Here is a 10606-nt window from a genome sequence, read left to right as displayed (position 1 = left end):
TTCCTGCTAAACAGGGACCACAGACCCTAACCTCCCCTGGAGGTGTAACCGCCCCTGTCAGACTGCTCTAGGGGCCTGTGGGAACCTGGGCCACCATCTGTGGGGATTGGGTGAAACCCTTGGGCTACCATGAGCCTCACCTGAAACTACTGAAGCCTGGAAGACACAAATCTGGCTAAAAGATTAAATAAAGAGGGTCCAAATGATAACCAAAGAACTATTGCCACTAGAGGACCCAGGAAAGGCAGGAACCAAATGATGCCTGGGACAAAGACTTTAATCAAGTCCCATGTAGTTTGGACAGTGGGATTGCTGAACACACATAACTACTTAGCTTGTTTGAAAATCTCCTAAATATTTAGTTTGACTTCCCCCTGAGATGTTAATGCATGTACAGCAAGTTTGGTTAATTACTGCAGAGATACCCCTGATCAGCCAGAAGGTAATCTTGGGCTAACCTACTGTCAAACATCACATTAGCTAAGGAATCTAATGACTCCCAGAGGCCCCTTAAGGCATCACCAATCTTTGAGGCCAGATTCTCTATAGCCTGGGTAAGGATTTTTAAGATTGCTTTGTGATAGGCAAAACCCCCCCAGGGCCAGTCCTATGGTGGCCTCAGTTGTCAGAATTAGTCCAAGTGCCCTGTTACACCTGTTTTGAGAGGTGGCATTATACAGTGACACCTAGTCCTTTAGGGCCCAATCGTCCCAAAGTGCATTCTCCTTGGAAGTGCATAGTGTCTAAGCATGGATAGGCCACTGCCCGGAGAGGCTGGGAGGAGGAACTTGGGTTCCCTTCGCAGGATAGTTTATTTTGCAGTGGACTGCAGAGGAAAAGATGGAGGTGTGTGTGTACAAGCTTGGTGGGGTGAAGTGGAATCAAACCAGCGACCAAAAAGGGAGACCCAGTCAGGTGTATTACTGCACATGAGGGACAGGGGCCCTCTGTCTAGTGGTCCCTCATCTAGTTCTTCCCTTTCCCCTATTCCCTCATGCTTGCTGAAGTCAGACGGGAGGCTATAGGTGACTCTCCAGGAACGGGCTACCCTTCCCCTCCAGTATGTACGAACAAGAGGTGCTGGGTTGGGTGCCTGGGGAGAAGAGAGATGGGTCCACACACCAATGAGTCTGGTTAGGGATGCATGATGAGTTTAAAGTGGAAAATCACGGATAAACAGAGGGCAAGTTTCCAAGCGCAGTGACATTGAAACAAAAAAATTTAGGTGCCGCTTGTCAACTGCGAGGAAGCTGCCTTCAGCCATCTGGAAGAGAGCCCCCAATCCTTTAGGGGGAGCAAAAAGCCTCACTGTCATGGTGAAGTTGCCACAAATGATGGTACCAGTCTGATTCTTGGGCTCTTTAATCAATAGAAGTTGCCGAAGAAGCCAGAAGAGAATTTCAGTCAAAGCTTTAATGAGGGAGCGAAAGCATGAATCAGGAAGCCGAGCCCGCTCCCCGCCGGTTCCATTAATTGGGTGAGTCGAGGGGCGGGGCGGTGGGCGGGGCGGTGGGGTGGCTTGGGCGGGGCGGCTTGGGCGGGGCTTTGGCCCCTCCGCGTGCCGGCTGCACGGATCATGCGCAGTCCTTCGCTCTTGCGTCGGTCCGCTCCAACATGGTGGACGATGGTCCTCCTGGGAAGGCCGTCCTGCTGGAAAGCCGGGAAGTCCCTCAGAAACTTGTCATGGAAAACCGTCAAGGGGTCCCATCCTGCTGAACAAAGGTGTTTTTTCCTCTTGGTCCGCTTCAGGTCTTCACCCTCCTGTTTCTTTCGGTAAGTGTTTCACGGTGCAGTTCTGGAAAATGTATGGGTTTCAGCGTCCCCATTGTTTAACGGAATTGCTGTCCAGGTGCAGGTGTGTGGGCAGATGACAACCTGTGGCTTTTGGAGATACTGGCGCGGGCAGGTGACCTTCAGGCCCAGCCTATTTTAAGAGGAAGACTCCTCCTTATTGAAGCAAAACTTCCCATTTTCTCTTCCTGGTCCCCCAAAACCAGAGAATGGAAACAGGGCCAATTACATGTACCCTGGAGGGACTGTTTCTGGGGGCCTAATGCACATAAGTCGGAAACACATTAGGATATATTCCTGCAGGGAGAGGCAGTGCTGCTTGGAGCATCACTAGGGTTCGGGGTGCGGCCTGCAGCATTCCATAGCATGGCTTGAATGTAGCTCTAGCCTCTCAGCCTCATTTGTATCCCATCTGTTTTCCAAAGACTGCTTTTGCAGCCCTTCGGTGAACACGAGCTCTCTTTATCATCCAATTAATTCCTTTTTAGTCTATTTTAACTGGAACCAAATTCTATTGCTTGTATTCCAGAATTTTGAACGGTATTTAAATTTTACCACGGAAATATTTAAATAATCCCTACTGAAGTTCCTTCAGTTTGGTGAAAACAAAAAGTACTGTTTTTGGTATGGGGGGGAATGTTGGGGAACATGAGAAGTCTGGGTACTAAAAGATAGAAAAACACACTTAACTGTCCTAACCATTGTCCTGGCAATAGTCACTGTGAAAACTTTATTGTCCCTCTGATAGCTGCTCATACATTTTGAAAGTAAAAAAAAGACCTTCATTTTCAGGGGGATTATGATGAAATGGTTACTTTCTAATTTTTTTTAATCAAAGCACATTTTCCTATACTGATTTTGTTTGAAATGCTGGAAACTTTATTGAGGCTTTGAAAACGAGAGTGGGCTATCTGAACGGAAGGGCCTTTTTCCCACGCAGGTGTGGAGATTTGGCTAGTTTCTCCCCTTTGTTTCCCAGGATTAAGTGCTATTACACCTCTGCAAAGTCCTTGAGTATAAACAGAAATTTCTGTACTTACGTTTGTAGTTCTTTTTGTTTCAGGATATTTTGTCTCTACCTTTCTTTCAGAAGATGTGTTAGGTGTATGTAAATACGTGATTTGGTTGATAGTTAAATACTGGATATGGAGAAGGACTGAAGAACTATCTCTGAAGCCAAATGTTAGCACTTCTCCAAGCTATTGGGAGACATTTCAGTCATCTTGAGTAGAGGCTCTGTGTCCCAATAGCAGGAAAGGCTATTCTCAGCTTTTATATACAACCTTGTAAACTGAATCCTTTTGATTCAGTGGCTCTTTCCACTCCCATGATGCTGGTGGTAAATCTCCAGGTAGTCAGAAATTCTCCATCAGTCTCTGCCTCCTCTGTGTTTCTCTGTGACCTCAGAGAGGAAACTTCTACAAAAGGATAGGATACCTCGTGGTCAACGGTTTACTTGGGTCATAGGCAGAGCACCTTCCTGTTCCCTGCTCCTCCCTCCTGAGTTTTTAATCAACCACTAGGGTCCTGTGAGCCTTCAGTGAGCTAACACATCAGAGTCCTCAGCACACTGAGTGACTGGTCTGTCTTTTAGTCAGCCAGTATTTACTCTGCATATACATGTGTTAGCACTCTTCTGGTTGCTGTGGGTACAGCACCAAACAACTCATATCTGTTCTCTCTGATCTCCTGATGTTCCCATGTAGAAGAAAGGCAATAAACTTGGGAGAAAGATGTGTAAATATTGATGGGGGTGTTATATTAAGTAAGGTGGCCAGGAAAGGCCCTTTGTGGGGAAATGACATTTGAAGAGATTTGAGTCTAGTGAGGCTGAGTCATGTGAATCTGGGTTGGGAGTCGGGGAGGCTCCTGGCTTAGTGACAGGAAGTGTAAAAGCAAGGCAGAGGGTGTGATTTTTTCATTTGGCGAGCACGAAAGGCAGGCGTTGCTGGGATGTAGAGAGCAAGTGAAGGAGATGTGAGAACTGAGAGGGAGGCGGCCTGTGACCAGACCACTTGATAGGTTTAATTGTCTCTCAAGACTAACAGTATGTCACATACATGAAAAATAAATTTATTATGATTATAGCATTTAAAGTTTAGACATGTGCCTAAGTGAAAATGTTATAATTATACATTAAAATGTTTCTTTTATTTTTACCATTTTTAGATAATGATAGAATTTTCTATTTTTATAAATATATAAAAAATATATTTTATGGATATAGAGAAATATAATATAGATATATAACATGAACATTCTTCTGAACTGTCCTTGTTGAGTGTATTTGAACCAGGAAAACTAGCAATCTGACCAGCGGTGAATGTGAATGAACAAACACAAAGAAAACTCTTAGACTGAGTCATTTCTTAAGGTCAAATCCAGCATTATTTTTGAATATGAAATGCATGTGAAATGCCCTTTAGAAATTGTCTCTTTAATCCAAAGAAAATAAAAAATAAATAACTTGTGTTTGTATTTTTAGTGGGCATTAACCTTCAGGGAATTGAAAGAGGTTGGAGACTGAAGAGTCATTTTATGTGAAACTAAATGTATTGAGCCAATTAGATGGTAGACATTTTACCTGTGCTTTTTTTAGTATAACCTTTCCTCCACCTTAATATAGTCTGGCATACAAGCTCTAGATACAGGTAGATATCTTGGTCCTGCAGAACATAAAATTAATATGGATATGCTCCCAAAATATATGCTGTTCTTTTCCCAAGTTACATAAACAAACAAACAAAAAATCAGGCTTGGGGTTACCAAAAACTACCTAAAATTATTTAAAATTAATACCCTTGGCTTTGCCTGGTCTAACACAAGGTGATGTCACACTTAGAATTCAGAGAGAAATGGCTCCACTAATTAAATATTTTGCAGAAAAATGACTTTTCTTGTTAAAAAGATGATACTTTACTCTGGATGGGGGTATGGTAGATATCAACCTTACACAGGAGGAATTTCTTGAAGTTCTAATCTGCATATTTCATGGGCATAAATTCTGCCAAAACTGTAGAGATTGTCCCATTTTATAAATGTCTGCTGTGAAGGTCTGAGCAACTCTGTTGCTGTCTCCTCAGCACCTGCCAAAGCCAACTCCTCCCTCCTCATCCCTCCTCTCTGCACACCCCCAAAGCAGCCCCTGAGTCAGCTGCCACTAGAAATTTTCTCTGGAAAGGTTTTCATTTGAAACTTGCCTACGACAACCAGTTCTAGTTAGTACAATGCTAGATGTGACAGTATTTAATTTGGAGCATCAGAAAAGAGAAGTCAGAGTGGATGCAAACTGTCAAGAATAGCAGCCTGGGATTTCCGGGGCTTTTTCAAGGCTATAGAACCTATACAAAGGGACTTCTGTTGTTAAAGGTAGAAAGTACTTTGATTCTAGTTCCGAGACATTAGAAAATGTAGAAGGAATTCCAGAGCCTTTTTAAATATGGAACATACCCTTAGAATAAAAAGCAGGACATTTTAAGTCAGAAACAAAGAAAATGATGTAGAAAAGACATTTAGAATGTGATTCTTTTGGGCAAGGGTTAGCCTTCTACCTGGAAAGATATTATCAGTAGCCATGAGGAACGATCTGTGGTTAAAAGTGAAAACATAAACAAATAACTTAGAAAAAATGCCCCTACAGTATACCTATGTGACCAAATGGCCTATGAGTTTACTTAATGGGCAGAAAATTTTCCTGTTTTCTCTACAAGTTTCTTATTTATGAATTCTTTATGAAACAACTCTTCAGTTAAGTGAGTGTAGAAATGCTTACAAGTAATCTGGAAAGCATGTTTTAGTGTTTGTGTAAACATTGGTTTCTTGGGTCCTACCCCTGTTTCAGACTTGAACGTGGGCCTTTCCAGTTTGATTACTGCTGTGTATAGAAATCTTACAGATGCAGACGTATGCCCATCTTAGTGCTGAACCAATTCAGTTTTTCCTTGAAATAATCATTGGCATATCATACACATGATAAGGCTGATACATTTAAAATCAACCCAATCGAAATGAATCTGTTTTGCATTTTTTCAAACCATAAGTGTAGGTCTCGACTGCATAAAAATGTAAAATATTACTTTAAATTACAGCCCTATTTTATTGTTACACAGCCCAAGTGCTGTTCTGCACGTAAAAGAAAGTCTATAATTATTATAATTGCTTGTCATCATCAGATGCTTTCTAATCATTAGTTGCTGTATGAATTATAAACATGTTGACGAATAGAATAGTCACCATTAACATCATGGTCAATGGTAGGTTTCTTATAGTTAATGAAGTTTTAAAAAAGGAAATTCATGAATTTTCTCTTAGGAACTTGTTTTTTATTGATCTCTTAAAATGTCTTGTGGATTCTATTATTAGAGGATAATGATAGTATTAGGGTGAAAAAGACAGTCTGAGAAATGTGTACTTGAATCAGTAAAACCTGGGTAGTTGTGCCTAATGACAGGTTGTATAATGGTATTTGTATAGAGTATTTCCTTTGACTATGTTGTTCTTCAGCAGTTCACCAAACAGAAAGAGAAAAAAATCAACCTGGCATGACTGGAGCTGAGTTTTTAATATCTCTTATATAGAAACTTCGAGCTGCTCAGGAAAATGGTGTTTTCCAATATGCACAAACCAAGTACAAATTTCCACTGAAAAAACAGTTGGAAGATTGGATTGCTATTGCAGGCTGCTCAAGTCTGGGGACAGTGGTACTGATGCAGTACTACTGCATGCCAGGTGCTCTGTTAGGTAGTTTGTATTAATTAATCATAGTCAACCATGTGTTTACAGAAGAGGATACTGGAGCTTAGAGAAGTGAGGTCAGTGTTCCAATGGGCACAGCTGTAATTTGAACCCAGGCATTCTGACTCTGAAACTAGATTCTCTTGCCTCCCCCAAATCATACAAAATTGATGGCAGCATTTATTTAAATATTTCATATGCTAAATACTTACGTTACTTAGTGTTTGTAACAAACAATAAAGCTTATAACTATGTGACGTCGTTTATCAGATTTTTTATTTCCTGAAAGCAGGGATTCTGATAGGTATGTGTGTCTCCCATAATGCCTTGCAGTGACTCCTAGGTATTCAGTAATACATAAGAATCATATAAATCATTTATCTATTCACTCTATGCCATGAGAAGAAAAAGTGACTTTATGCATTTGGTGGCTTAATAATTATATAATAGACTCTTCATTCTTTTTGTTATTTGTGTCTGAATTTTATTTGAATCTTTATCATTGCTTATTAGACCCTAAAGTTTTGCCATACAAATATCTTTTCACCATTATCATATTGTAATCATTAAGCACACATTTTTTAAAGTTTTTTATTGAGTTATAGTCAGTTTACAATGTTGTGTCAATTTCTGGTGTACAACCCAATTTTTCAGTGATACATGAACATACATATATTCATTATCATACTCTTTCACTGTGAGCTACAAGATCTTGTATATATTTCCCTGTGCTATACAGTATAAACTTGTTTATCTATTCTATATATACCTGTCAGTATCTACAAATCTCAAACTCCCAGTCTGTCCCTTCTCACCTCCCTCCCTGCAAGCACACAATCTCTTTTAAGTAACCTGTTTAAATATATGTCTCTTAACCTTCATCACTCTCACTGTCTGTTTTACATTTTATTGTTGCTGTTCTCCATGTTAAACAGTAAACTTACAGTCCCAGGACGTCCCTGTGCAGCGCGGTGTTCTCATTGGATGCTAATGAAATGGTTGTGTCTAAATGACAACACTGATTTCTTTAACATGCAGTCACTGTTGTCTCTTATATTTGAGGTCTGGCTCTAGATGCTGTTGCTATAGCAGTGAAGAGAACAAGCTCTTCGACCTTTTCTAGTCAATAAACTCATAATAAACAAATAGAATTTAATTATCAATTAATGAAAAATGCTAGAAAGAACACCTAAGCAAGGCAGGGTGATAGAGAGTGATGAAGGAAGAGGAGGCAGATTGGTGATAAGGAAAGGTCTATCTGAAGAGAGAAAATATAAGGAGAGATAAATTTTGAAGGATACAATCATGCAGGTATCAAGAGGGAAACATTTTAGAAGAGGGAATAATATGTGCAAAAAGCTGGTGTGGAAGATAGCTCAGAAGAACACTGTGACTCTGGTGGCCCATGCGAGGGGGGAGAAGACATGGGTTAGATCGTGGAAGCTGTGGGTTTTGTTCTCACCGTGATGGGAAGGGTATGGACGATTTTGAACAGAGCCGTGGTAAGATCCCATGAGTCTTTTGAAAGTATGATTTTTGCTGTTATACGCAGAAATGAGCTATTGAGGGGCAGGAATTTACACAGAGAGTAGTAGAGGAGGTGGAAAGTAGCTGGATTTGGAATTTGTTTTCTGAGGTAGAACTGACATAACTTCATAACCAGCTACATGTGGAGGGTCGGAAATTGGAAAAGATGCCACAGCCGAAGCACGCTGTCATAGAGAAACCCGAAGAGGCAACATTGATTTGGCGTTCAAGGGGGTACTTCTCTAACAGCAGAAATTGTTAGAGGCACCTGTTGACTTGCAAATATGATTTTCACTGGAGGAAATGATATAGGATGAGACAGAGTGAGGAACAGTTCCAGGGGCATTGGGTTCTGCTCCTGAAGTAAGCCAGATGGTTGCAGGAAGGTGAAGCCCAGGAATTAGAAAAAGGGAAGTAATTTCAGGATCATTGCCTTTCTTCTCACCAAGGACCAGGCTTCTCAGGGGAGGGAAGGAAGCCAGCAAGATGGAAAAGAAGTGGATGTTCATCTCCCTGCCCCCACATTCTATTTTTAACATGTATAGCCAAGCCGTCTTTGCTGGAGTCCTAATATTATTATCAGTACTAATATTGCCTTCAGTTACCTGAGGCTTTATTAAGTTCCATGGATTGGCCTGGGGATATACTTACAGCTATTAAACATTCTCTCTGTGGAGAAATCCATGCTGAGTTCTCAAAAGCTTGCTTACAAACAAACTTTGTAAGCATAATCTATAAACTTTGAAACTGCATATACTCAGCTCCCCTTGTGAAGATGCCCCCAGAACATTTGTATTTACAGCTGTGGTGGGCCCTACATTAGAACTGCCCAGCATGGAGGGAGTCATTTCCCACACTGGGGTGGGCGGAGCGCTTCCTTACACATGATTTACCTATTTCTGTAATTGCACTTGTGGTCAAAGTATAATGTTAAAAGGAGTGGCTTTGTAGAAGACTATTTGATGTTAGATTTGCTAGTAACAAAAAGGCACGTAGTTCTCTCAAGATGTGTGGGTGTTCTGTCCCTAAACCTAGGCCTTCTCCCACTATCCTCTGCTGTTTTCCTAAAAAAATACTTTGGGGGTTGTGTCAGAATCAGAAACTACACAGGGAAATATATACAAGATCTTGTGGTAGCTCACAGCAGAAAAAAAAAATGTGACAATAAATATATGTTCATGTATAACTGAAAATTGTGCTTTGCACTGGAATTTGACACAACATTGTAAAATGACTATTACTCAATAAAAAAAATGTTAAAAAAAAAAAGATTCAGAAGTTAGAACAAAGGAGAAGTTTCCAGAAGAATAGAAAGGAAAAGGGAACTACATAGGAATGATCTCCTTCAATATCTCTATTAAAAAACTGTACTTTACAGGGTCAAGGGTACATAGTGAATCCATCAAACTGGGTTGTCATGGTAGGGGGATGCGGTGCAATAGGGTAAAAAGGTATGAGTGAATAAATCCATTTATAAATTATAAAATAAAAAAAATACCTTGCACAGAAAAATGATGCTGCTGCCACAAATGGAAATATTTGCTTCTTATATGTTCAAAACAACAATAGCAACTAAAAAACAACAGGTTGATATGATATTTTGAAAGTTGAAATGCATTTTCCCTTAGAAACAAATTTTCACTGTTTCTTCAGAGACCTTATGTTGGGCAATCTATTTACGTGCTTCCTGGCATCCTCTAAATTCCGGTTCCTTCTTTCCTCACCAGCTAGAAAAATCTGCCTTATACCCTACATGGCTAACAAACCTCCACTCTCCTAAGTCAGAGCTGCTTCTTACCTGTGTGTCCTCCCTCTGTAGTTCCTGACTCCACATTGTTATCCATTTCATGTCAGGGTTCAATGTAAGAGCAATGCGAGAGAGGGCAGAATGCATCTACTTTGCATTTCAACTTGGTTTGTGCATTGTTCTTAAAATAATTCACTCCGTTAATTTTTCTCAACAGAAGGGAGACCTTTCTGTGCAAGTTGGACATGCTGATTATAAAGCAGGAAAGAGAAAGATGCCAAGAAAAACATACTATTTTAACATCAAGCAACAAAAAAGAGGCACAGGGTTATTTCTAGCCTAAAGTTGGAGACTATGTTTGGAACACAACTCTAAAAGACCAGATGCTTAACTCAATCTTTTTTTTAAAAATTGAGGTAAAATACACATAACATAAAATTAGTCATTTTAAAGTGAACAATCCAGTGACATTTAGTACATTCACAATATTATGCAACCACCAGCACTTTCAAGTTCCCAAAAGTCTCATACCCCAAAAGGAAACTCATAGCCATTAAACAGTCTCTCCCATTTTTTCTTCCTCAGCCTCTGGCAAGCATCAGTCTACAACCTGTCTCTGTGGATTTACCTATTCTGTATTTTATATAAATGAAATAATATATTATGTGAATATTTTGGTGTCTAGCTTTTTTCATTTAGGATGATATTTTAGAGCTTCATCCACATTGTAACATGTCCATACTTCATTCCACTTTCTTACCTCCATAATAATTGCATTGTATGTATTTACCACAATTTGTTTAGTTA

At 40.1% G+C, this 10606-nt stretch overlaps 1 pseudogene; it reads right to left on the bottom strand.

Moving 5' to 3' along the window:
* Nucleotides 1-518: 518 nt before the first annotated feature.
* LOC135321187 (endogenous retrovirus group V member 2 Env polyprotein-like) lies at nucleotides 519-9896 on the bottom strand (annotated as a pseudogene).
* Between the last annotated feature and the right edge of the window lie 710 nt (nucleotides 9897-10606).

The sequence above is a fragment of the Camelus dromedarius genome, chromosome 4 (genome assembly GCF_036321535.1).
Source record: "Camelus dromedarius isolate mCamDro1 chromosome 4, mCamDro1.pat, whole genome shotgun sequence".
NCBI lineage: Eukaryota > Metazoa > Chordata > Mammalia > Artiodactyla > Camelidae > Camelus > Camelus dromedarius.
Note: the sequence above shows the minus strand (reverse complement) of the source record. Positions and strands in the feature narration are given on the sequence as shown.